At 37.5% G+C, this 3,086-nt stretch overlaps 1 non-coding gene across 1 annotated transcript; it reads left to right on the top strand.

Annotated features, from left to right (window-relative positions):
* Positions 1–530: 530 nt before the first annotated feature.
* Positions 531–637, top strand: LOC132656744 (U6 spliceosomal RNA). Its single transcript, XR_009594436.1, has one exon. It is a non-coding gene; the product is annotated as a U6 spliceosomal RNA (small nuclear RNA).
* The last annotated feature ends 2,449 nt before the right edge of the window (positions 638–3,086 follow it).

The following is a 3,086-nucleotide window of genomic DNA, read 5'->3' as shown; positions in this document are numbered from 1 at the left end:
AGACTGACATAAATACAAAAAAAAAGAAAGAAAATTAAAAGAAAAAGAAAAGCCTGCTTAAAGTGCTTGATATCTTAAAGAGCAGAAAAAACCGAACTCTTCGTAGCATTCAAAAGAATGAAACTCTCTTAAGGGATTAATTTGCTCTCTCTGCTGGCTTCCTCTTTAGGTCTGCTGGTTGTTCCTGAATGCTCTCAAAGGTTCCCTTTCTTTACTTTCATCCTGCTGTTCCTAGGCTGGAGGCCTCTCTCTCTTTACCTCTGCAGGGATCCTCATTGTTCAAGATTGTTGGCAGATCTAGTCCTCCTGAGACCTTTCTTACTGCCTGCCTCTTCAATGTTCCAAGTGGTTTAATTCAATTTTTAAACTGTGTAGGTGCAAGGACCATGTCTTGTGTTAAAGAAAAAAAAATGCTGTATCTCTTGCAGAGCCAGGTCATCATTCTGGGCATATTATAAATGCAAACTGAATATATTCAGATTGTTTGAAACCTTCTTTTATCGTGACCAGAAAATAATAATAATGAACTCGTGCTAGCTTCGGCAGCACATATACTAAAATTGGAACTATACAGAGAAGATTAGCATGGCCCCTGTGCAAGGATGACACACAAATTTGTGAAGCGTTCCATATTTTTAAAGAATCTCAGGTGTGAAAGCTACAATGGAAGAAAAGAAAATAATAAATCTAAAAAATTCCTGACACAAACCATCCAAGAAATACAAGGCAACATAAAAAGACAAAACCTAAGAATAATAAGAAGAGAGGAAAAAGAAGATTCCCTCCTCCAAGGCCCAGAAAATATTTTCAACAAAATCATTGAAGAAAATTTCCCTAACTTAAAGGGGAGGCCAATAAGAATACAAGAGGCCTACAGAACACCCAATAAATTAGATCAGAAATGAAAATCCTCCTGCCACATAATAATCAAAAGAGTAAGTATACAAAACAAAGAAAAAATACTAAAAGATGCAAGGGAAAAAAGCCAAGTAACATATAATGGCAAACTCATCAGAATCACACCTGACTTCTCAGCTAAAACTATGAAAGCCAGAAGAGCCTGGACAGATATCATGCAGACCCTAAAAGAACACAGATGTCAGCCTAGGCTACTGTACCCAGCAAAACTCTCAGTCCTCATTGACAGAGAAAACAGGATATTCAATGACAAAAACAAATTTCAACAATACCTACACACAAATCCAGTGTTACAGAAGATACTAGAAGGAAAAATACAACCCAAGAAAACTACTTTCAAGAAAACACAGGAAATAAATAACCTCACTACAGCAAAACAAAAAGTAGCCAAGCACACAAACACACTACCATAGCCAACATCAATATCAAAGGATCTAACAGCCACTGGTCATTAATCTCCCTCAATATCAATGGACTCAATTCTCCAATAAAAAGACACTGACTAACAGAATGGATGCATAAACAAGACCCAACAATCTGTTTCATACAAGAAGAAACACACCTAAATCACAAAGATAGGCATTACCTGAGAGTAAAGGGCTGGAAGATAGTTTTCAAGCAAATGGACCCAAGAAGCAAGCAGGAGTAGCCATTCTAATATCTAATAAAATAGATTTTCAACCAAAATTAATCAAAAGTGATAGAGAAGGACACTTCATAATCATCAAGGGAAAAATCCACCAGGAAGATATCACAATCCTGAACATCTATGCCCCAAATGCAAGGGCACCCATATTTGTAAAAGAAACTTTAATAAAACTTAAACCACACATAGACCTCCCCACATTAATAGTGGGAGACTTCAACACCCCGCTCTGAACAAAGGACCAGTCAACAAAACGGAAATTCAACAAAGAAACAATAACCTGACAGAGGTCATGAATCAAATGGACCTCACTGACATCTACAAAACCTTTCACCCAAACACAAAAGAATTTACCTTCTTCTCAGCACCTCATGGAACCTTCTCCAAAATAGACCATATAGTTGGTCACCAAGCAAGACTCAACAGATACAAGAAGGTTGAAATAATCCCTTGTATCCTATCTGATCACCATGGACTAAAGCTGGACCTCAATGACAAAAATAGCAAAAGGCCTACACACACATGGAAACTGAACAACGTGCTACTAAATGACAGCTGGGTCAGAGAAGAAATAAAGAAAGAAATTAAATACTTCCTAGAATTCAATGAAAATGAAGGCAAAACACTGAAGAAATCCAAAGAATAATTAGGTCTTACTTCCAAAGTCTATATGCCACAAAATTTGAAAATCTAAATGAAATGGACAATTTTCTTGACCGATTCTACATGCCAAAGCTGAATCAAGACCAGGCAGACAAATTAAATAGTCCTATATCCCCTAAGGAAATAGAAGCTGTCATCAAAAGTCTACCATGCAAAAAAAGCCCAGGGCCAGATGGTTTCACTGCAAAATTCTACCAGACCTTCAAAGAAGAGCTAACAACAATACTCTTCAAACTGTTCCACAAAACAGAAACAGAAGGAACACTACCAAACTCATTCTATGAAGCCAAAAGTCACCTTGGTACCTAAACCTCACAAAGACCCAACAAAGAAAGAGAATTTCAGGCCAATCTCCCTCATGAACATTGATGCAAAAATACTCAACAAAATACTTGCAAACCAAATCCAAGAACACGTCAAAGATATCATCCACTACTACCAAGTAGGCTTCATTCCAGGCATGCAGGGGTGGTTCAATATACAGAAATCCATCAACGTGATCCACTGCATAAACAAACTGAAGGAGAAAAACCACATGACCATCTCCTTAAATGTTGAAAAGGCATTTGACAAAATCCAACATCCATTCATGTTTAAAGTCTTGGAGAGATCAGGGATACATGGCATACACCTGAACATAGTAAAGGCCATATACAGCAAGGCTATAGCCAATATCAAAATCAATGGGGAGAAACTTAAATCATTCCCACTGAAATCAGGGAGAAGGCAAAGCTGCCCACTCTCTCCATATCTCTTCAACATTGTTCTTGAAGTCCTTGCTAGAGCAATAAGACAACTAAAGGAGATCAAGGGGATACAAATTGGAAAGGAAGAAGTCAATGTATCACTATTTGCAGAT

This window comes from Meriones unguiculatus, chromosome 9 (genome assembly GCF_030254825.1).
Source record: "Meriones unguiculatus strain TT.TT164.6M chromosome 9, Bangor_MerUng_6.1, whole genome shotgun sequence".
NCBI classification, from domain to species: Eukaryota; Metazoa; Chordata; class Mammalia; order Rodentia; family Muridae; genus Meriones; species Meriones unguiculatus.
The sequence above is the reverse complement of the archived record's forward strand: the minus strand, read 5'-3'. Positions and strand labels throughout refer to the sequence as shown.